Source organism: Peromyscus maniculatus, chromosome 7, assembly GCF_049852395.1.
Source record: "Peromyscus maniculatus bairdii isolate BWxNUB_F1_BW_parent chromosome 7, HU_Pman_BW_mat_3.1, whole genome shotgun sequence".
Classification (NCBI taxonomy): Eukaryota; Metazoa; Chordata; class Mammalia; order Rodentia; family Cricetidae; genus Peromyscus; species Peromyscus maniculatus.
Genome location: NC_134858.1, coordinates 34215554 through 34239901, shown reverse-complemented (window position 1 = coordinate 34239901; position 24348 = coordinate 34215554). Strand labels below are relative to the sequence as shown.

Below are 24348 nucleotides of genomic sequence, written 5' to 3'. Positions count from 1 at the left end.
CATCTGCAGGTGAACCATAGAGGGAGAAGTCGAAACTGCAGCTCAGAGCCGTCCTTACCCACCCACACTCCCTGGAGCCAGCGAGAGGAGACCAGGCAGAGCGCATGCTCAGTCACCTCCAGGGGACTCTGGCTATCTGTAACTGTGCTCTATCCGGAAAACTGGAGTGGAGAGGCGGGACACAGGAGAAATGAGAGAGCCCTCTGAGGGTTATGGGGAGGGTGAGTTTGTGGGGTGGGCCAGTAAGCCCTCTAGGGCAGAAACACTCATGCCCACTCCCATTTCCAGGGAGATCTTTGAAGAAGCTTCCCTTGATGATAGTATTAAAATGAAAACATGTTTTAAAACATTGATTTTTTTTTTTAAGAAAATCTTTTTTGGAAATGGATGAATTCATTTCTCATGCTCCTGCCCCTCCTCGCTCTCAGCTGCCAGGTGTTTGGGGGAGTTTAAAAAAAAAATCTCTTTTATTATGAAGTAAAATATTTGCAGTCTGTAAATATATGGCCCTCGTAATGGAATTTCGCTGTGGTCAAATTTTCCTTCTGTGCTCTTCATTTTTAGTCCTAGTTGGAATGCTCTGGTATCTGGTAACCATGACTCCAGCCTCCCAAATATACTGCCCAGAAAATCCACAGACCGGATAAGAGGTGGAGGGCCCAGGCCTTGAACCTCATTCGTATCCTCTAAGTTCTGCTTCCTTTATCAGACCATCGAGGGCAGGGTAATGGGAGGACCACAGAGGCCAGGCAATGGCAGAGCTTGTACAATATTCTGTCAGAACTACATGGGTAAGCTTCAGCTTTCGCTCTTCTTCCTTGGGGAGACATGTCCCTCCTCAGCCACTGAGAAAGGCCCCTGTCTCTAAACCACAACCCCAGTGCCCTTCCCTTCCCTTCAGGGGTCCCCAAGAGCGCGGCTAAACTAGGCTTATGCTTGTAATCCCAGTACTTGGGAGGCAGAAGCAGGCTATCACTGCAAGTTCAGGGGCAACCCGGTCTACATAGCAAGATCCAGGCCAGCTTGGGTTATAGATTAAATAATAGTAAAGCTAGGCTGAGTCTTTTGCCAGGGCTTGCCTTGGGTCATCAAACTGTTCAACTCCCCATGCTGTGTGGCTGAGTCATGTGCATCCATCCACAGGTAGCCAGTCTCCCAAGGCAGTGACCAGAACTTGGGACTGCAGAATTTGTGTCTACTCCAGAGGGATCTTGAATTCACCCTTTTCTAACCAAGCTGATTTGCCCAAGCTAGGGCTTCCCTGGAATGTTTTAGCGTTTTCCTTTTCCCAGGGGTTATGGGGACAGAGATGGGGAGTCACAGGTTCCAGGGTGGGGTGGGGGGAAGGACCAACCATGCTGCCTTTTGCTTAGAGCTCCGGGGACGGTCTTTCCCAGAGGCCCACAGAGAGAGCAAGGGGAGAAGTCAGATAGTGGAGAGAATTAATTTTTCTCTTCAGAGTCTCTTGAATCCTAAACACATAAGCTGGGAAGGATCCCAGGGATAAGGACAGGGGCCAGTTCTTTCTGAAAAGAAGAAATGTGGCTTGTGACATGTTGGCCAAGGGGTAGACATGGCTTCGTTTTGGGGAGCTGGATCTTCAGGGAAGAGGAACCCACTAAAGCAGTGTTTCTGGATGCTGACATACACGAGTCACCTGTTAAAATGTGATGGAGTCTAAAGTGGCGGGTCTGACTGGGACAGAAATCTGGCTCCAGGTGGTATAGATGCTGCTGGCCTATGGGTCACACTGAACCCTCCAGGGTGCCTGGCTCACAGAATTACTAATCCTTGGAAGGTAGGAGCTGGTCCTTTGTGCTTTTCTATCCCCCAAACCCAACATAGGGTCAGGTACAGAGTCTGCTGGTTACATGTTGGTCACACGTTCACTAAAAGGAGCAAGTTAGAAGATACCCGGCGTGTATTTCAGTTGTGAATATATTTTGAAGCTTGAGTTCTTGATTTTTTTTGATGATACTAGGCTTAGGGCATGTGCCTTGCCACTGAGTTACATCCTTAGCCCATCCCCTTTAAAAGACATCGATTTATTTGTGTGTTTGTGTGTGTTTACGTATGCGAGTACTTGCATGCTATTGTATATAGGTGAAGGTCAGGGGGCAACTTACAGCGATCAGCTCTCTCTGTCCACCATGTGGTTCCCAGGGATCAACCTCAGGTCATTAGTAGCAAGTGCTCTTATTATCTGCTGGGACATCTCCCTGGCTCAAGCCCTTGACTATGTAGTCCAGACTGGAATCAAGTATGTGACTCACTTGCCCTTGCCGCACAATTGCTGGCATTACAGGTGTAAACACACCATTGTCTTAGGGTTTATCTAGTTGTGACGAAACACCATGACCAAAAGTAACTTGGAGAGGAACGGGTTTATTTTGCTTATAGTTCCATATCACAGTTCATCACTGAAGGCAGTCAGAGCTGGGACTTAAACAGGGCAGGAACCTGGAGGCAGGAGCTGGTGCAGAAGCCGTGGAGGAGTGCTGCTTACTGGCTTGCTCCTTATGGCTTGCCCAGCCTGCTTTCTCATAGAAATCAGGACCACCAGCCCAGAGATGGACTCACGCACAATGGGCTGCCTCACGCACAATGGGCTGGGCCCTCCCTTATCAATCACCAATTAAGAAAATGCCCCATAGGCTTGCCAACAGTCTTATGAAAGCATTTTTTTTTTCTTTTGAAGTTCCCTCTTCTTGGACGAATCTAGCTTGTGCCAAGTTGACATAAAAACTAGACAGGACAGCCACCATGGCTGGAGTTGTTATTTATGTTTGCATCCGTGCTGTATCTGTTCTTCCTTTTAAATACTGTTGGCACATAGCAAGGATGTTTGTTTCTTTGTTGGGCGTGTAGTCCATCCTGGAGAAGTCTGGGAGGGGTGTCCCTGGATGCCCATCTGGACCAGCCTCCTAGTCCTCATTCCCTCCACTGTTGTCTTGGTGTAGCTGGTCTTCATGGTAGGAGGGCCAGGCAGGTGGCTTCTGGATGGATGGCAGAGAGGGAGATTATTGGCTTTAGTCATATTGCCTTGCACTGTGACTCCTGTTCCTCAATCTAGAATTGCAACTCTGTATGTTATTGCATACAAGTAATAACTCATCCCAAAGTGATCGTGACTCTTGCTTGGGGAGGGTGAGTGGGGCTTTGCAGACTGAGTTACACCTCTCGGATCCTCATGTGCTTTACATCTCTGAGCAGCCCCTGCTTTCAATCTGGGACTCTTACCTCCTTTCTCAACCCGTGGGCTGTCCTGACATATGGGCCACCACTCAATGCTGGCCTCCCCTTTCCACATGCAATTAAATCATCACAAATGTATTAGATATTCAATATGTTCAAGACACTTAAGAAAGATAAAATACAATTGAACCCCAGCCCCAAACTTTCATCTGGGAGGGCTTTGTCCTCTAAATGGGGGAGCAGTTTGTGAAAAGTAATACTATAAAGTTAAATAATAATGAAGATTATAATGCAGGAGATGTCACACAGAGGAACAAAATTAATTAATTACTAAATGAGCAGTGCCACAGATTCCATGTGTTGAGGGAATTCCAGAAAGAAAGATGCTGTGTTCTGGGGTGCTATAGCATGACTGGGGGGAGGGGGCAGGGCAGGGCTGGCAAGGGTGGGTGGAGTCTACTGAGGTAGGCGGAGTCCAGATTAGCCTGGCATAGGCTTAGGGACCACCTACTATGTTCCAGACAGACCACAGTACTCCAAATGTACAGAGATGAGCAAGGCGGAGTCGCAGAGGCGGGGGAGCTGTAAAGCGTTAAAACCCAAGTTTGGGTTCTCTGGTGGTTTGAATGTGAAATGTCCCCCATAGGCTCATGTGTTTGAACCTTGGTCCCTGGTTGGTGGAGCTGTTCACAGAGGATGTGGGCTCTTTGGAGGTGCAGCCTTGCTGGAGGAAGCACATTGCTGGGTAGACGTGGAGAGTCCACAGCTCCTCCCCACTTCCAGTTCACGCTCTCTGCTTTGTGCTTGCTGCTGAGAGGCGATCTCTCAGCTTCCTTCCCTGGCTTCTTGCTGCCACACCTCCCTCACCATTCTAGACTCTCCCCCTGGAACCATTAGCCAAAATAAGTTACTTGTGGTCATGGTATTTCGTCCCAGCAATGAAAAGTAACTAATACAGATCCCCAGAACCTCTATGAAGTTGGATGTGAAAGCCTCCATTTGCAATCCCATTGATCCTACTGTGAGATGGGAGGCAGGGGACTCCTCAGAAACACAAGGACTAGCTAGCCTGTCATGACAGCAGTGAGTAACAGAAAACCCTGTCCCATACAAGGTCAGCCAAGGACTGACACCTGAGGCTGACCTCTGACCTTCTGTGTGTCTGGAGCCTGCTAAGAATGCAGGATTTCTGCCTCATTCAGACCTGCCACTTTAGAATCAGTTCCACTTTAGCAGGTGAATCATTTGTCTGTTTACATCAAGAAATGCTGTTTCGGTGGGCTCCCCTTCCCTGCAGACTCAACTCTCGGAACCACTGGAGTGATGGGGTCGTCAGCCAGCTTTCAGGTTGTCAGGAGAGAAAGAGATATGAGGGGGTGGAGTTGTGAGCACAAAGAAGATAGGAGGTGAGAGGGATCTAAATACAAAAGAATAAGAAAATGGTTTTTAGAATTAAGTAAGTCTATATGTTCATCTTATCATTCACTTTAAGCCTATTCTGTAATCTAATTAACAAAGAGAGTCCAGGCAGGGACTATCGCATATGCTTTACAGATAAAGAAAAAGAAGGTCGGGGTGTCACAAGTGGGGTTCTGCCTTTCCAGTTAATGTTGCTTCCCTTCTCTATAATCCCTGTGGTCTTGAGAGACTGTATGCTATCGATCAAGGCAGGTAGCCTAAGTAAAAATGCTGAACACACACACACACACACACACACACACACACACACACACAACCACCACCACTACCATGACCACCAAAAAAGACACACACAGTAATTGAGTACCATAGGTGAGAGGAACACATACACACACACACACACACACACACACACACACACAACCACCACCACTACCATGACCACCAAAAAAGACACACACAGTAATTGAGTACCATAGGTGAGAGGAACACATACACACACACACACACACACACACACACACACACACACACTTACAAACACGCACACACATAAAGACACAGACACAGACACACACACAGTTGATGAATACCATAGGCTAGAGGAACACACAGAAACACACACACACACACACACACACACACACACACACACACACACACACACACACACGGTTGATGAGTATCATAGGCCGGAGGGGCAGAGCCCAGGTAGAGTTAGTTGGCTTTGAGAAGGAAAAGGGAAGAAAGGTTAAAGGCACAGCATTGAGAAAGAGAGGGAGGAAGCCAGGAAAAGTTAAAGGACACAGAACTCACGGGCACCAAAATCCCTCAGCTGGTGTATTCAAAGAGCATTTACAAGCAGCATGCTACAGTCCTCATAGCGCTAGACAAAAGACACAGGCTGGTGTTGTCTTTGTTGTTGTAAGATGACACGAGGCAAAGGGGTCCTTGAGAGCAGAAAGCTTGTAGGTGGGAGGGAGCTGCATCCCATGCAATCCTCAGGACCCACCCCAGCGTCTTCCTCTATCCTCACTTTCACCTCTGTTTGGACTCCGCTCAAGTTCTGGACTGGGGTTGCTTTTATGATGGCCCTGGCCCCTGGTGAGGAACAGGGTGTCTGGATGTCTCTGTAGCCACTCAGAGCCAGACAGGAGTCTAGTGACAGTACTGACTGCTATTTGAGGTGAAGCAGGGTGGTGTGATGATGGGAGAAAGACCCCTGGAGTGGGGAATGACCCTGGAGGGGTCAGCTGGAGACGGTAGAGTGGGTAGAGCGAAGCTATGTGCTAAACGTTCTGCCATTCCCTGACCCGGGGAGTGAAGGGGTGGCTTCCAGTTACAGAAGGAAGAGCCCACAGAGGCAGCCCTTCCTTTCCCTCTGAATCCTTTGATATGGGAGTCCTGGAGAGTCCATCCCAGGGGCCCCACGGAACTTCTGAGTAACTTACTGGCGGTCTTGAATTTTACTCCTTTGTGTCAGAGGTGATCTGGCTAAAACCAAAGCCACATTGATGGAATTCCAGGAATCTGCCCTCCTTGCTTTGGGGAGGTCATCGAGCCCTCAGGGAAGGAGCCCACACTGTTCTTGTTCTAAGGCCGAAGTTTGCATTCAGGGCACAGGAAGGCAGTAACTCTCCTCAGACTCCCCTCTGCACCAGAGAGAGCTCAGACCTACATCTCAGAGATGGGCACACTGCCACGGCCATGTTGTCACCTGCGGGAAGAGGAACAGTGTGGGCACCTAGGGATCTTTACACAGTTTTCAATCTCCAGCGGTGGCTGCATCCCACCTAGGGCTAGCAACTACTCCCTCTTGCCTGGGATGAAAGAATTTCCTAGGAAAGGAAAACTTAGTGGTAAAACCCAGAAAGTCCCAGGATGAGTTCATCACGCTAACCATTCCCATCCCTATCTTAGGAAAGTTCAGAATATGAAATTTCCCTGGGCACAAGCCTGGATTTTCTCCTGAGGATTCAGGTAAAAGGATGGACTTGTGTAGGCTGCCACCATACTGCATGGGAGTGGTCTTAGGATCTGCATTCCCAAATCAAAGTTCCTAGGAACTTCCAGGGTATGCAAGGATGAACACCACCCTTGGCATTTATGAGTCTCAGTTTCCTTACCTGTAAGATAGGGGTTATGCACATGAACTATGAACCAGTGGCTGAGGGGTCCCCAACTGGATCAGGCCCTCTGAATAGGTGAGACAGTTGATTGGGCTTGATCTGTTTGGGACGCATCCAGGCAGTGGGACCGGGTCCTGTGCTCAGTGCATGAGTTGGCTGTTTGAAACCTGGGGCTTATGCAGGGATGCTTGGCTCAGCCTGGGAGGAGGGGACTGGACCTGCCTGGACTGAGTCTACCAGGTTGATCTCAATCCTCGGGGGAGTCTTTGCCCTGGAGGAGATGGGAATGGGGGTGGGCTGGGGGGAAGGCAGGGGAGAGGGCTTGAGGGGGGAGACCAAGGGAATCCATGGCTGATATGTAGAATTAAATTATATTGTAAAATAAAATAAAAAAAGATAGGAGTTATGATATGAGCTTCCGAAGGTCGTGGGAAGGGATGAAGCAGGCAGTGCCCATCAGCCAGGTGTCTGGCCCAACCATTAGCTCTCCTTATTCTTCCCGCTCCTTCTTTGTTCTGGGGCAATAGGCATTCTGTTTGTTGTTGTTGATTTGCTTGCTTGCTTTGTTTTTGAAGGTCTGCTCATTTATTTGTTACTCTTAAACTTATTTTTGACCCGACTCAGCAGTAGAAGCTCTTAGCAAAGATAGCCTACACCTTTTGCCAATCAGTTCCTGGCAGTTTCCTTGGGCTTCCTTCATTCTCTTGGCCAAAAGTTTAGTATATTCTGCGGCCTTCTCCTTGTTTTTCTTGGTACTTTGTTTCTTCAGAGCAATACATCAATGTTCATGTTGCAGGATGCATGGGGTGATAAGACACTAACTCTTGGGGTGTTCTGGTCCTGGGTTTCTTATCTTCTTTGTTTAAGGCCTTTTTGAGAATTTAGTGGCAGACATCATCATCCTCTTTTTTTTTTTTTTTTTTTTTTTTTTTTTTTTTTTTGGTTTTTCGAGACAGGGTTTCTATGTGTAGCTTTGCGCCTTTCCTGGAGCTCACTTGGTAGCCCAGGCTGGCCTCGAACTCACAGAGATCCGCCTGGCTCTGCCTCCCGAGTGCTGGGATTAAAGGCGTGCGCCACCAACGCCCGGCAATCATCATCCTCTTTTTTTTAAAAAAAATTTTATTTACTTTTATTTTATGTGCATTAGTGTTTTCCAATGGGTGTCAGGTCCCCTTCGAACTGGAGTTACAGACAGTTGTGAGCTGCCATGTGGGTGCTGGGAATTGAACCCGGGTCCTCTGGAAGAGCAATCAATGCTCTTAAAGGCTGAGCCATCTCCCAAGATCTTTTTTTTTCTACCACCCCTTTAATTTGTCCCATACTGACATCATCTTCTTTAGAGAGATTGAAAAGTCTTTGGATTTTACCATCTCGTTTGGGCCCCCACTGCCTCAGCATAGTAATATCTGTCGATCTGGGAATATCCCTCCCCCCCCCCCTCCCTGCGCCTCTCTCTCTCTGTTACACACACACACACACACACTAACTTGAAAACCACTTAGATTGGCATCCACAACGCATTCCTGAACAGACTTGCACTTCCTCTCTCCGGTTCTCCTTGGTCTGTAACAGGAATGCTCCTTTTTCAGTAGCAGACACTCTGATCCTGAGTTCAGGGAAACCTTGTCTGTCATCCCCATGTAATCCTCAGCTCTTCACCCAGAGATCAGTGGCTGATTCTGTGGCCATGCGCTTCTCAGAGAAAGCAGGACACATGCGTTCATCGTCCACTTCAACGAGTTTCTGACATCCAGAGGCTGGAAAGGAGGTATTCAGCTTCATCTTGACAAAGCTGACAGATTGGGAGGTGCTGAGAGAGAGAGAGAGAGAGAGAGAGAGAGAGAGAGAGAGAGAGAGAGAGAGAGAGAGAGAGAGGTGATATCCATCCCCTCCCCTCCCCTCCCCGAGACAGGGTTTCTCTGTGTAGTTTTGGTGCCTGTCCTGGATTTCGCTCTGTAGACCAGGCTGGCCTTGAACTCACAGAGATCTACCTGGCTCTGCCTCCCGAGTGCTGGCATTAAAGGTGTGTGCCACCACCGCCCAGCGATACCCATTCTTTATGGAGGAGATGGAGCTAGTGAGCAGGATGAGTTTACTCTGGGTCATAGTGATAGAATCAGAGACAAGCATTAAATTCCTACCTAACTCTTAACTGTATCTCCCTATTTTGAAGGCTTGGCCATCTAGAATGTTCCCTGTTTGAGAGGGAAGGAGCCATTTTATTGATTTGTTCATTCATTCATTAAACAAATATTTGCTGGACACCTACTGTGTGTCGAACACTGTTCTGGGCCCTGGGGACACAACGGTCAACAAAAGACACATGTATTCAGCCCATGTGAAGCATATGTCCTGGTGGGAAGACCAAGTAAACATCTACGCCATATAAGGCCAAGTCGTAAAAATTGCTTACGTGGGGACACAGAGCAGGTTTCGGTAGCAGAAAGTGTGGCGTCATTCTGCAGGGGCTCTAGCAAGGCCTCTCTGAGAGAGGCCAATGTAAAGCTGGGCCTGGGAAGAAAATAGCCGCAGACCTGTAGTGGTCGCTTCTGAATCTCCCGGTGACCTGTGGAATCAGCTGGTCAAGAAACGGCCCGTCCCTGACTGGGGCCAAGGAGTAGATGGGAATGCAGCTGTTCTAGTCAGCTGTCCTTCCTCTGGGCGGGACTCCTCTGCTGATCAGAGCTTTGTGGAAAGGGGAGGAGGAAGTCAAGCCAGAATCCGTTCTGGAGGTCAGATGGCAGTTGAAAATGACATAAATGAGTTACTCTGCCCCTCTTGGAGACACTTTCTACCCGTGGTGACGAATCACAGTGAATTTGGTTTCCTTTCTGGTTCTGCTTCGTTGGCATCACCTTTTCCTTTAAGAAAAAAACACAGCCCTGTTTGGATTGCACGCTAAATGATTTATGAGCATTATTCTTCTCCGTTCATCCTACCTGTAGGAGCTCCGGCCCTTGCGATCCTATTCATGTTGATTAAGTACATTTGAAAGCAAGAGGAGACTGAAATCACTTCACAATACAGATTCGGCTTCCCCTGGCTCAGGGGAATTCCTCATCTCCCCTTTGAAAGAGCTCCTTTGCAGAGACAGCTGGAGGCCCATCCAGACTGGGAACAGGAAGCCCAGGGGATCTTTCTCTCTGGAGCTGGTCATGGATTTGAGATTCTGGCATTTTGGGGTAGAGGTACACTCAGGAGTCAGTCTATGCTTCTTTTACTTCTCACCTCTCTGCTAGCTGGCACTGTGCCTGGCTTGACCCTGGCAGGGCAGTGCTGATCAGGAGCACAAGAGGGCATTTCTAGATGATCAGTCAGAGCTGAATATTTTTAGGGATCTCATTGAACAGAGGTGTGGGAGGATAGAGAGAGGTCACTGTCTTTGTATATTCCTGGGTTAATTAACTCTCTCTCTCTCTCTCTCTCTCTCTCTCTCTCTCTCTCTCTCTCTCTCTCTCTGTGTGTGTGTGTGTGTGTGTGTGTGTGTGTGTGTGTGTGTGTGTGTGTGTGTAAAGAAACCATGGCCCCAGAGCGAGTCTTCAAACTGCAGGTCTTCTCATTAGGATCTGTGTGTGTGTGTGTGTGTGTGTGTGTGTGTGTGTGTGTGTGTGTGTGTGTTCTCACTGGGGTCTGCACTTGTGTCCGTGGCCTTTCCAGTTTCTACCTCATCCTTGTCTGTTTCCGTATGATGGAAATCTTGAAGGTAAACTGCTAATTAACGATCTAAACTTATAACTTGGCACACATTAACACAGGACGCAGACTTCGATGATTTCTTTGACTTGGCTCCTGTTAGTCTGGAAATCAGACTTCAGTAGGTTCTGTTTCTCCTCCAGTCTCCCCCCTTTGCATCCGTTGGGCACAGGGCTCCCTCCCACAGATCCTCAAGTCAAAGATGAGACAGGACAATGACTCCTGAATTTATAGTCTAGCTGTGAACACAAGGGAAGTGGTCCGTCATTCCTGCCTCTGTCCCTTCTGAGCTGCCTCGGTGTCCAATCTTTCAAATCTGGGCTCTAGTAGTCTTACTCCCTCCTGTCCTCAAAAGCCGCCATCCTTTGTGGCTTCGTGTGCCGAGTCCCAATGCCTCCCTCGCCACCCTCCTGTCTTGTTAGGACGTCATAGGGCTCCCACCCGCCGCAGACATTAGACAAGCTGGACCTTGTCTTAGTCTCATGCTCATCTGTTTGGTGACTTTGGAAAAGCCGTCTCCTATCTGTGGTTCTCAGTGTCCTCCTCTGCTAACTTAGAGAGAGACCGTTTGAAGAACAAATGGGACATTAGCTTTGAAAAATGTTTTGAAAACTGAACGGTTGCCGTCTCTTCGGAACAAATTAAAATAAATTCTTAAGAGCTGGGCATGATGACACATGCCTTTAATCCCAGCACTTGGGAGGCAGAGGCAGGCAGAGGCAGCCTAGTCTACAGAGCGAGTTCCAGGACAGCCAGGGCTACACAGAAAAACCCTGTCTGGAAAAATCACCACCACCACCACCACCACCACCACTACCACCACCTCCAATAATAATAATAATAATAATAATAATAATAATAATAATAATAATAATAGAAAATAATAACAAATAGAAAATCCTTAAAATGTAGACATTTGGGTTGAGGGATGACCTACTCTGGCTTTAGCATGCCTGAGTACACACAAATACATGCTTCTCCACTCTCCTCTGCCCATGCAGGTGTACCTGCACCTAAGCAAACATAAATACAAACACACCCACACCCACAAAATGTGAAAAGTTAAAATTCTAATGTCTGGCTATATCTAGCCTGGGAGAGGGGTTTGACAGTGCATCCTGAAGAAAAATCGTGAAACTATGTATGTGGAAATAGAGACCAGTACTATGGTGCCAAACAGCCCCAGCCCTTACAGGAGTCAGAGGCTGGGGGGTTGGTCACCCACTACATGCCAGGCATCTTCTCAGCTCCTTCATGGCTAGTGTGGCCTTCACCAATTTGGAAATGGTATTACCCTTGTTTGCGCAGATGATGGGATGAGATGCAGAGGGGCTAAGTTGCTGCAGAAGAGGGCCATTGAGTGGATTGGAAGGTGGAGCACCCGAGTCCCTATTGTGGCGTCCAGTCAGAGCCTATAGCTTCCACACTGATCCCAGCAGTGGCCCTGGCACACAGCTGCCTTTAACAGCCACTCACTTCTGCTCACAGTGTGTTCCCCAGAGAAGCTGCCCTTCTCCCCTCCCTCCCTGGCTCTTTCCCTCCCGCCCTGGCTCTCTCTGTTCAGTACACTTACCAGAGGCCTGTTCTGGTGCCTGAATTATATGGTTAGCCAAGCCAGAGCCAAACCTCCGTGCTGTGGACTACAGCGATCCTGAAAAGGGCTGTGAGGGAAAGGCGCCACTGGACACAGATTTTAGCCTGAGCTTAACCTTCCTCCACGAATGTTGAGCCACACTTTGGGGACAGACGCAGAGATCTGCCTCCTACTCTTGGAACCCCCTAGTTATCGTCCCACTATCAGGGAGCACAGTCCTGTGTGGTCATTCTCCCCCTCCATGACTTCACTGGGCAGAGTCCTCCATCCCCACCCCTTCCTCTGTCTATTCCTGTCTTCTCCCACCCCTGATGTGGAGGGTCTGGCCCCACTCAAGATTTCGCCTACTCTGGGAAGCGCTTCTCTGCAGAGCAGCTCAAAGGGCCTTTTGAGCAGGGGGGGATGAGCAGCCTGTGGGCCTGGGAGGAGAGATAAAGGCGAGTGATCCCCAAGGGCCATGGGGTCAGGGGCTGTGTATCTGGTGACTTCTGAATGCGAGCGCCAACAAAGAGAAATCTGTGGCAGGAGAGCCTCTGCGAAGGAAATAAAATCTCCATGAAAACAAACTTTTGTTGGAAGCTTTCTCCTCTTGTTTTGGCAACGCTGCTAGGTCCTGGGAGGGGAAGGCCAAGAGTCTTCCGGAGGAGTCTGGAGGCCCCCAGATTGTCCAAATATCGCCTTGCTCTGAGAGGACCGTTTTCTTCCCTGCAGGAAGAAGGGCTTGGGAGTCAGTGTAAGAACCGCTGGCTTTCTAATCAAGGCTAGTGTGAGCAAGAAAGAGCGGGGCCACAGAGCAAGCACTTGGATTCTGAGTTAGGAGACATGGCTAACACGGAACTGTCTGTCATGCAGTTCCATGGCTCCACAAACCCCAGGATGCCTTTCAACCTGGGTTTTCTTATCTATAGAATGGACATCACTTGCCCAGATTCATTCAGCTAGAAACGCAGGACCAGTCCTGAAGGAGCAAGGCCATTTCCCTGCAGCCGGTGGAGAGCAGAGGGTAGAGGTTCCTTTTTCTTCTCTCCAGGGCCGAGTGGTCACAGATGATACTCAGCAGTTTAATTTCTGCCTCTTGTTTCTCCAACTTCAAAGAAGCTGGCATGGTGAGAGAGAGGCCCTTGGTCTGTCTCTGCAGTCAACTTCAGCGGGTCCCTGCATTTGGAGGTCGGATGGATATGTTAAAGGAGGCTTTGCCCAGCTGCTGAGATGGTCTTCAGTAAGCCCAGGGATGTTTTCTCCCTGGAGCTGGTAGAAGAACCAGAATTTGTGTTGGGTCCAGGCCCCCAAGGGTTGCCTCTTTTTGTCCCACTCAGGAGGAAAATCCTGGTTGTGGCTGCTGTCTCACGGAGCTCAGGGCACCGGGGAGTTCTGGGTGTCTAGAAGGGATAGAGCTGGGGTCAGAAGCTGAGCTGTGGTTTTGAGTCCGTCTGCTTCTCTCACGCTGTGTGACTGTGGGCGAGAACTGTCCTTCTCTGATACCTACTTCTCTTACCATGATCATGCAGCATGGGTAAGTCACTCTTACCTCTGCAGGAGATGGGAAAGTAGGCACTAACCTGGGACAGTTCTGCTGGGTGGAAGAGGCCTGAGTGGTTGTTTGGGGGCAGCGAGGCTGGGAAACAAGCCTCCCCCTTCGTCCCCCAGTCCCTCCCTCAACCCCTTTCCTTGCTGGCAGCCAGGGATGTTGTTTCTTTTCTTCCAGATAAATTCTTAGAGACAGATGTGTCCACAGCGCTCTGGACATCCTTGAAAACTGAACGGCATATGGCTCTCTTTTTGACCCCAGTGGGACTGACTGGGGAGGGCCTGTCCTTGGAAGTCTGACTGAGTCAACAAAGGCCCCTCCTTCTTCCCTCTGCTGTCCCATCAGAGCAGGGAGGGCCTCTGACTCCACATGGCTGATCTGAACTGTGGGCAACAGGGAAGCATTGTTAGAGGTGGTTAATAAATGAGGCCTCCTCTGCTGACCACATGGAGAGCTCACTTGGGGCATGTTCAGGCTTGCCTGGCTGGGATGTAAGAGAACAAGGAAGGAGTAGACTGTGGGAGTTTTTTTCTCTTCCCGCAAAACACACACACACACACACACACACACACACACACACACACACACACACGCTCGTGCACACATACACACACTCACACACATACATATACATGCACACACAAATGCACACATACACACACGCATACTCACATACATATATACATATACACATGCACACACATACATATACATACACATTCACATATGCACACCCATACACATGCAAACATATACACACATATGTTTGTGTGTAGACACCTAGACATACATATACATGCACAATGTACACATAAACATATACAATACACAGATATACACACATATACACATAATATAGACATATGCACACATATACATACAAGTACACCCACATACATACACATAGCATATATACATATATACACACATGCACACACATACATATATACACATATAATACACATGCACATATACATACATACACACATGCACACCTTCATGTAGACCAAGGTTTATTAGTATGTGGGCCTTTGGGTGACATTACAGGTATAGTGCCATGCCTAAGGCAGACTGTTTTTGTCTGGTGACTTGATGGCTCATCTGCTTCTCTCCTTCCAGCCGTCCATTTAGATGGGGCCTTCTTTTCAGCTGCTCTCTAAGGTGACTAGACTTGGTGGGAAGGCCTTGTTTCTGAAGAGCTGGGCTTCAGAAGACTGAGAGTCACCCATGGGAATAAACAGAGAGGAATCTCAGGATGCTTGCAAGCATTGGGGAGCACCTGCTTTCGCAGGGCCCTTGGCTGGGTGCAGGGAAGCAGATGTGGCAACCTTGCCCCTGCCTTCAGCATCTCATGGGGCAGGGGTTGGGGGGTGGGGAGGCATTGGCTCAGACCGGTAGGTTCATGCATCCATGGCCATGATGAGGAGGGGACAGGGACTTGGTCAAAAATTTGTTTGCAGGAGGTCATATCAGTACAGACTGTCCTGGGCTTTACTTGGGAGAGGGAGGGAAGGAGCTATCCAAGGAGGAAGAAGAAATGGACTGAGCACTGAGGCACTTGGGTTTCAGTATGCAGGTACTGGAGAAACTAATGGACCTATTTAAACAATGGGGGACATTGCCAGGGTATTTAGAACACTTGTCTGAGCAGACATGGGTTAGAAGGGTCCAGACCAACTCCATATGGCTAGAGCCATATGCATTTTTAAAATTCTATTTTGTACAGTGGTGTTCAGGGGCAGGGTTTAACAACATATCCATATATATATATATTCTGCAGACCAGGCTGGCCTTGAACTTACAGAGATTTGCCTCGCTCTGCCTCCCAAGTGCTGGGATTAAAGGCGTGCGTCACCGCTGCCCAGTAGAATCCATGTTTAAAAAAAAAAGCTGGGTGTTGGGGCACGCTCCAGTTAGGGTTACTGTTGCTGTGATGAAACCAAGAAAACTTGGGGAGAAAAGGGTTTATTTGTCTCACACTTTGACATCACTGCTCATCTCTGAAGAATGTCAGGACAGGAACTCAAGCAGGGCAGGAACCTGGAGGCAGGAGCTGATGCAGAGGACATGAAGATGCTGCTGTCTGCTTTGCTCATCATGGCCCAGCATCAATTGCTCAGCCTACTTTCTTATAGAACCCAGGACCACCAGCACAGGATGACACCACCCACCGTGGGCCAGGCCCTCCCCCATCAATCACTAATTAAGATAACGCCTTATAGCCAGATCTTATGAGGGCAATTTCTTTCTTTCTTTCTTTCTTTCTTTCTTTCTTTCTTTCTTTCTTTCTTTCTTTCTTTCTTTCTTTCTTTCTTTCTTTTTTTTTTTTTCCGAGATAGGGTTTCTCCGTGTAGCTTTGGAGCCTATCCTGGATCTCGCTCTGTAGACCAGGCTGGCCTTGAACTCACAGAGATCCACCTGGTTCTGCCTCCTGAGAGCTGGGATTAAAGGTGTGTGCCACCACCGCCCGGTGAAGGCAATTTCTTAATTGAGGTTTCCTCATTTCAGATGACTCTAGCTTGTGTCAAGCTGACATAAAACTAGCCAGCACAGTGGCCCATGCTTGGAATCCTAGCACTAGGGAATATATGGGCAGATGCTCGAAGCTCACCTGCTGGCCAGCCTAACCAGTCAGTTTACAGGCCAGTAAGACACCCTCGCTCAAAAGACGGATGGCTCCTAAGGAATGGCAGCTTAGGTTGATCTCTAGTGCATGAGTGCACACATAAACATACATGAGCACATACACATAATAGAAAGTGGGGGGCTAAGGATAAAGTCAGTGGCCTAGTGTGTGCAAGGCCCTGAGTTTGATCCCTCCCACTGAAAAATAAAAATATATAAACAAATAAATTTAAATGATAATAGGCCTTTTAAACTACAATTTGACTTGCAGTTTTCATATTGGGATACTGATGCTCAGGGATACTGATGCTTCCATCTATGTGAAATGGCATCTGTGTAGGTATGTTCTCTGCAGCTTTATTTATGATTGCAAAAACTTGGAAAGAACTCAAGCATCCATTAATTGAAGACCAATTAGATTATGGGATGTCCTGACAAGGGAATACTCTGGATTTAATTTGAGGAAGTTCTTTGTGTTGATGTGGAAAGATCTCCAAAATACATTGTGAATAAAAGCAGAGCCCCTCAAAAGTGCTACGGCGTATGCAGAACTGGGCAAACAAGAGTCCATGTTTGTATTTGTTTGGACAGATGAGAGATAGAAATGAGAGGCAGATATCACCATGTACACCATTTCATACTATGGAATTTTGAACTGTGCTATATATTGTCTATTCTAAAACTAGATTTTAAATGGAACAAACAAACAAATAAAGAAACAAACAAAAACCAAACCCAGCCCACTACCATGAAAAACAACAGCAACAATAGCTCACTACCAATTCTACCAAACATCTGGGGCTGAGTTGTGCTAAGAACTTCTGGTTTGCAGTCTCTAGGCTCAAAGCTAAACAGTGGCCATGGGGATATAGGGACAGATGTGAGGAGTTACTTGGGTGAGGAGTGAAATCCCCCAGTATTGGGTGTGGGGATTGAAGAGCATGGAGATAGAGATGGCTCCCAAAGGCAGCCCTGGTCTGATATGGGAAGACCGGAGAGAAGCCCACAGGGGACAGGGGCAGCTTTCTGTTACCAGGGCCGTCACCCGTGGAGAATCACCAGCTCTGGCATTCTTTTCCCATTTATTCCAGAACTGGTCCTGACCCCGGCCCATTTCTCTATCCACAGAGGCAGTGTTTCCTCAGAGGGGATATTTTCCAAAGTTGCATGTTTTGCTGAAGCCTGCCCCACTGAAGGTTCTAGGCTCCAGCTTGCTAGTGAAGCTCCCTCCTTCCAGAGTAGCTCTCAGATCAGAATCCCAAGGTGTTGACTCTGCGGGTGGGGTCTTCTGGAAATAGAAGCATTGAGAGCACTGACAGGCCAGGGGTGGGGAACAGGCGCGGTTGGGTTGGTGTACACACCAGCAGAAACCCACATTCATCTGGGGCTCAGTGTGTTGTAAGATGTGGTACCCCTGATGGAGAGGACATGGGCTGTGAATCTGGGGTTAGCGGCCTGGGCCCCCTCGGGATGCATGCACCCTGGGGACCGGCAGCAGAGTGAGAGACGGGGAAGAATAGTAGTGTGTGCCAGTACCTTTGGGCACATGTGCTTCTTTGGTGAGGCAGCATCTCCTTCTGTGAAGGTGAGGCTGAGATGAAACACCGGCTGGACAGCTGTGGGCAGCTGTGTGGTCTGTGAACTGAAGTAAAATATGACCACACTCGTGGTTTTGGCTGTAGCTGGGAAGGATTTGAGGACAATTAATAAATCATTTAGTGGCCCAAGTTTAAGTAACTTATTATTATGGGATGCATATATTTATTATGCTTCACTAGGCAACACTGGCACACTGCCTTTGACTGTCACACAATTTGCATGCAATTTGTTTCAGCAGTTTGTTTTTTTTTTAATGAATCTATAAATTATTAACTCTCATTCTTCAGGACAGATTGCTCGAATTTCCTCCCCTCCCCCACCACCTGCAAAAACTCTGTGTCCTCAAATGATGGCAGTGCTACCTACCTGTTGTGTGAGGGACAGGGAGTGGCTGGGGACCTGGAGCTGGTCCCCACCAAGATGTGTGTAACTGGGGTGATTGGCTGGTACCGGGAGAAGCACTGGGAATGCAAATGCTGCCTTCCAAATCTACACGAAAGCTGAGGAAATGTGGGGTCAGGGAGAGGCAGTCCAGTTAATGTGGGAGCCTGAAGCGATTCTGACCCCGGGGGCTCCAAATGGTCATTATGCAGATGAGGAAGCCCAACCCCACAACCTCATTGCTCTAACTCTCCCCAGCTCTGATTTTTCACCGTTACTTCTCTGTGCACCTTTTTCTAAGATGTGCTCCACACCAGGTTTTTTGTTATTTGTTTTTTAATTTTTTTTTTAAGGCCTGAGAAGTATTGTTTCATTTTTCTTGGAGATACAGTTTGAAGCTTTTGGTACTGTGACGTTTCCAGCTAAATCCTTAATTATTATTGCCTCTTCTCACAGAAATTTTCTTCAAAGTACTTAGGGCCGGGATTAAAAGATGGCTTAGCTGGTTTGCCTCTCCACGTCCTAGATGTCTTTTCTAATATCTAGACAGTGTACATCATGGAGTAGTACATTGTGAGGACCAGCTATTCCCTGCCTTCCTTTCTTCCCACCTTGTTGGAGTAACCCAACAGCAACAGGTATCAATACCTGTTGAATGAATGAATGAACCAACCAATTAGAAACTCAAGCAACTTCTTGATGCGTTTATCTATTTATTCTTTATCAATAAAAATCGGGAGTCAGATATGGGTTAAGAACCTGAATGAGAGCCGGGCAGTGGTGGCGGTGCATGCCTTTAATCCTAGCGCTTGGGAGGCAGAGCCAGGGGGATCTCTGTGAGTTTGAGGCCAGCCTGGTCTACAGAGCGAGATCCAGGACAGGCACCAAAACTACACAGAGAAACCCTGTCTCGGAAAAAAACAAAACAAAACAAAACAAAAACAAACAAACAACAAAAAGAACCTGAATGATTAGAGAAGTGGAGAAGCCACCAATCACCTCCTCTCTCTTCCGTTCCTCAAACCCAAAAGCTTGAGATCCTCTCTCAGCTCCACCTTATTACTTCCTGTCTCCTGTCTGTCCTCAATCCAGGTTTAATCATGGTTAATCTTGATCAGCTAGTGGCTAGCTCCGCCCTCTGACTCAAAGCAAACTTATTGTCAGAATGTGATCAAAATATCGAACAACAACTTCTGAATACACCAGAGAAAGGACTCGGCACTCTCGGGCCCCCAAGGACACCAGACTCTAGAAGCAGGGGGATGTTTCACACATCGCCTCTCCTATCCTTCCCAGTCTTCCTGTGCAAATTAAGTTGACCATGACTAAACCTTGCTGATGACTCACAGGCTTGCCCATGGCTCTCTCTCTGGCCTTGCAGACCCCAAAGTCTGCCTTTGGGGAAAACCTCCTCCCTACTCCTCTTTTTATGATATCTAGATGGACGAGGCCTACCCAGATACCTTAACCTGTTAGAAATGCGTGTAACAATAGAGCAAGGAGAGCCATAAGGGAAGCTCCAGAGCATCCCTGCTGAACAGGTTCATAAACGTGATTTTGTGAAACGTGCTTTGACTGCTCGGAGATTTTTAAAAAATTGTTCCCTTTCCTGTACTTTTATTCAAGGTCGGATTTATGAAATTATTGAACAGCTAAATCATCAGCTAGCAAGGCTGGTGTTTTTGTCATAGAAGCCATGACCCGTCTTCTGGGAGGCTGGGAGTGAAAGCGGTGTGCGCTGGAAAAGGCATCCTGTCTGCTGTTTTGCTTTCGAGAGGGTCACTGAAAGCCCTCTGATTTAGATGCTTTAAGACATAAGAAGGCAATTAGCAGTGAGCAGGGCCTCTGTTGACGGGCGGGCGGTTTTGCACATGAGAAGGCAGCTGCTTCCCGGCCAGGCTGCCTGGCTCACCACCTCTTCCCCTTTGCCCCTGGAGGGTGCTAGCTCTTCAGTTTGCCACAAAAAGAGCTCCGCTTGTGTCTCCTCCAGAGGTTGCCTGCGGCCGACCTTTCTGTAGCCCAACAGAGGGCATTTTGAGCAAATCCTGCCCCCAGAGGGCCTTTAGACCCTTCTCTGTGTGGGCAGAGTCCCCAGCCTGCTCCTGTACCCTCTGCCACCTGCAAGCTCCTTTGCAGGCAGATGCCAGGTGGAGACAGTCAGCTGCACAGGAGAGATTGTTCTGGGTAGTTACTGCTAGCAAGGGACCATATTCTATCTCCCTGCCATCAGAATAATCTGTCCTCTGCTGGAGGCACCTCGGAGGAGCAATGAGCAGGTGAAGCTCAGCAGATGGTACTGCAGCCGGGGTGGCTGGGAGCTGGAGGGCAGAGATGCCATCTTGCCTCCGCGCAAGAGGCCCTGCCTCAGTGCCCAGTGACTCTGCCACAGTGCCCCGTGGCCTGTGCTGTGAACCCAGAAACCCTCCCCGACTCCTCCCCTGTTCATGGCAAAATTGGGTCTCCTTAGGAAAGGCATGGTTTTCCTACTCCGTTTGTTCTCAGATTGGTGTTATACCCTGGAGCCAAATTAGTGGCTAAGAACCATTGGAAACAAATGCTCTTTCAGCATCCCACTGTGATCTGGGGATGCAGGTGGGGACACCAGCCACGTGGTTGCTCTCTCCACCCAGCCACTCCTCTGCTGGGAGTCAGCATCCCAGAACCGTTTAGCACAGCCAAAGTCCCTCATCATCAGCCAGCACTGTGCACATCTGCCTAACCCTGGAGCCCTGCTCAGTTATTTATGAAACAATATTCAGGGCCGGCCCCAGGAGGTGAGTTGGGAAATAATGAATGGGAAGTGTCTTAAGGCTGTTTGGAGGGGCTCTGAGACTCCTTCTCTGAGATGCACAGGATGGTTGGTTTGGTCCGGACCTAATACCAGCATTTTCTTCTTTTCAGTTCTGCTCTAAGAAAGGTGGCTGGCCCCACTGTCCCCTACGATATGGATATATCAGCTCCAAAGGGACCTGGTAATAGAAAGTTCTGGGAATACTTGGTGGGGAGAACCTGCTGTCGTCCTTTCAAACTTCACCCTAGGCTTGTTCAACCTTTGACGTCATGACTGGACATCACCACTCACAAAGTTCACATCAGAAAACTCATAATGCTTTGTTTATGATTCTTGTGGGGGACGGCATTCATTGCTATCCTGGGCTGCACGCAGCGCGAGGGCTAAGAACATGCCTGCTAGAACGTAGGTTCCTGCAGGTCAGAGGACTGGATTTGTTGTTCATCATTGAACTCAACCTAGCGAAAGAGCTGACACACTAAAAACATTTCATACGTAAAAGAATTCCTGGCCTGGCTTCCCATCTGGGATTCCCTAAATAAATCCCGCCCGCCCCCCAACCCATGTTTTAAATTTAAAATGAAAAGAAGGGTTTTATTTTGTTTTGTTGGTTGGTTGGTGTTTTGAGGCAGGGTCTCATGAACTAGTTAAGGCTGGTCTAGAACTTGTGGCCATCCTCCTGCCTCCAAAGTGCTGACATTGCAGACTTCTGCTGCCACCTCCAGCCATGCTCTGTTCTCTCTTGGCTCCCACTCTGGGCCAGCTCTTCTGCTGTAACTGGCTCCTAGGCTGGCAGGCACAACCCAGTGTTGCAGATGCCCCCCCCCCCCGCCCTCCCTCCCCCCCCATGACCCTGGTTTAGTCCTTATTGCCTCTTGGTGGCAAAAATGCTGTACTTTGCCTGCACTGCCTCCCTTGATGAATCCTCAGATTGTCACTTTCTCTTGTCACACAGCTGAGAATTCTATGCAAAGTAAAGCCAGATGCCAGTGGGGACTTGTTAGCACAAAGCCCGGCATTTGTTCTGCCTGGGGCTGCACCTCCTGGGTAGGCTGTATTTACTTTTCTTTTGGAACCAGACCCCTCTCCAGAGGGGACTTGGGGGCCTCTTCAGTTCTAACCAAACGAGGAATGTCCAGGGTCATCCTGCTGCTGACCCTTCTCCCATGTCACATGGCTTTGTTCCCCAGAGCAGGAGCAGTCTCTTCCCTCCCCCTCCGTGCCTGCTTCACAGTTTCTCCTGCTTCTAACCTAACCGGGGCCCAACAAGAATATTTACTTGCACGAGAGATGGCATTTTAACCTTTTAGAGTAGATCAGGATAGCATCACTGCATTTTTACCATGTCTCTCACAGGCAAGGCAAGCAGAAACATTTGAGTTAAAACCAAAAGATTGATTGATATTTTGTCCAAAATTTCTTGGAATCTTAGGACTTTGGGGGCTGAATATGCACCTGGTGTATATCTTTGCTTCTGACTTATAACTTCGGGGAATGTGTACAGCCTCAAAATCTTGCTGTAATTCACAACACTTTCCCAGAATAACATCCACACCATTCGGGATTAAAAACTAAGAGACTGGCAGGCATCTAAAACTTAGAGGTTGCTCTCGCTCCAGTCTAGTCTCTTGGTCCAGAAGATGAAGAAACTGAGGCCCAGAGAATTAGAGGGACATGTACAGGGTCCTAGGTCTGAGGTGACAAAGGCTATTCTTTTATATTGCCTAACTTGACATTAAGAGGTTAAGAGTTCTAACCTGCTCATCTTCTCTCGGCCTCCCATTCCCTTCCCCTGAAAGACCTCGTGCACATCATTTATTGCTGTGGATACATTCCTAGACTCTCTCTTATTTCAGACTAGAGAGTTGGTCTTCCCCACTCCCCCCTAGGTGCTCCTCCTCCTCTGTTTTAAAATACCAAATATTTTCATAAATCATTTCCAACCCCAGTACCAACCCTCCAGAGTCACCTCGGCTTGAGTGCTTCCTTCCAAACCTTCCCCGTGGACCCACAGTATGGGCAGTTTTCGCATTTGGGAGAAAACAGCACTCATCTTTTCTTGCGGTCCCGCCTCTATGGCCGCAAGGACTCTGGCTTTCCTGCTCTCTCTGCCAACACTCCTGCCTTCCCACCCCTTGTCTTATCTTGTCTTAGGACGGCTGAGTGCCTCCATGTAGCGGTAACGCCAGCATTACCAATACCCGTTTACCATGTCTGAGCGAAGGGCTGCGGATTAAAAAATAGAGACAAGAAACAGCGGGTCATTTGTACGACTGGATGTCGAATGCCGTTTATTGAAAGAGGGAAGAAACCTTAAATACATACAGGCTTACAGCACAAATGGAGGAACCCCCGGAGGGCAGGAGCTACCAATGGTCTACATTCCAGACTCAATGTTCTACATTCTTGCATCTAAGTTGTTAACACCCAATATGCAGGATACACAAACAAGGAACTTCCCTAAGCATTCAGAAGGGTGGATACCGGCAGGGAATCTGAATAGGGAGGACATCTTATCAAGGTCAGCAAGCAAGGCCGCAGCCACTCCCAGTCGGGGGCCAGGGCCCATGGCGCCCACACCTCCATTTCCTACTTTTAAAGATTCTGAATGTTTTCTTCCCGCCCACCCATAGGCACTAGGAGACGTTCATGGTGGTGGTGGTGGGGTGTGTATATGTACAAAACACTTTTACAAGGTATTTTTAAGTGCACTGAACATTCAACGGCACTACATTCATCCATACAGTCATGCAGCCATCTCCACCACCCGCTCACAAACCTCTTTTCACCTCGCAAAATCGAAACTCCCCTATTAAACAGCTCCCCACCCAGCCCACCCTACTCCCAGCCTTGGCAACCATCATTGTGCTTTTGGTCTCTGTGGATTTGACTGCTCCAGGTATCACCTATGAGTGGAATCAAACAGTATTTGCCCTTTTGTGCTGGCTTATTTCACTTAGCATAATGTTCTCACGGTTCATCCATGTTGTAGCATCCATCTTTTGCACTATTATGTGTATCTACCCATGCTGGTCAGCTGTGACAAAACACTAAAGAAAATTGTGTTAGCAATAGGTAATGTTTACTTTGACTCTTGGGTTTGGAGATTTCAGTCCATGTCGTATAGCCTCGTCGCTTTGTGCCATGTTGGTGCAGTGCATCATGGTGGGAATGTGTGATGATGGAGGCCTGCTTCCTGACAAAGACATCTCTTTCAAGGACCTGCCCCCAATGACCTAACTTCCTTCAGTAGGTCCTGCCTCCTTTCAGGTTCCATCACTTCTCAGTAGTGTCATTGACTGTGAAGAACCAGCCTGCCTCCATTTTAAGCTTAAAAGCCACCTTACACTAAAGACAAACTAGGTTCATTCCTGTTTATGATTAAACCTCTGTT

General features: G+C 48.3%; 1 protein-coding gene across 6 annotated transcripts in view; it reads left to right on the top strand.

Moving 5' to 3' along the window:
- Pknox2 (PBX/knotted 1 homeobox 2) overlaps positions 1–24348 on the top strand; it is a 274475-nt gene that overhangs the window by 36436 nt on the left and 213691 nt on the right. Inside the window, exon 1 of one of the 6 annotated variants that reach the window (XM_042280661.2) lies at positions 21101–21135. The exons of the other annotated variants lie outside the window; for them this stretch is intronic. The gene's annotated coding sequence lies outside the window, so the exon portion shown is untranslated. Of the gene's footprint in view, positions 1–21100; positions 21136–24348 lie in introns of those variants that run through there. 6 annotated transcript variants of the gene reach the window in all.